Genomic DNA, 539 nt, shown 5'->3' with positions numbered 1-539 from the left:
ATACATCATCCCGCAACTAACTCATTAGTTGCAATGCTTGCAAGGCTTAAGTGATGTGCATTACCGAGAGGGCCCAGAGATACCTCTCCGACAATCGGAGTGACAAATCCTAATCTCGAAATACGCCAACCCAACATGTACCTTTGGAGACACCTGTAGAGCACTCTTTATAATCACCCAGTTACGTTGTGACGTTTGGTAGCACACAAAGTGTTCCTCCGGCAAACGGGAGTTGCATAATCTCATAGTCATAGGAACATGTATAAGTCATGAAGAAAGCAATAGCAACATACTAAACGATCGGGTGCTAAGCTAATGGAATGGGTCATGTCAATCAGATCATTCAACTAATGATGTGATCCCGTTAATCAAATAACAACTCTTTGTCCATGGTTAGGAAACATAACCATCTTTGATTAACGAGCTAGTCAAGTAGAGGCATACTAGTGACACTCTGTTTGTCTATGTATTCACACATGTATTATGTTTCCGGTTAATACAATTCTAGCATGAATAATAAACATTTATTATTCTCTTTT

Source organism: Triticum urartu, chromosome 2 (assembly GCF_003073215.2).
Source record: "Triticum urartu cultivar G1812 chromosome 2, Tu2.1, whole genome shotgun sequence".
Taxonomy (NCBI): domain Eukaryota; kingdom Viridiplantae; phylum Streptophyta; class Magnoliopsida; order Poales; family Poaceae; genus Triticum; species Triticum urartu.
The sequence above is the reverse complement of the archived record's forward strand: the minus strand, read 5'-3'. Positions refer to the sequence as shown.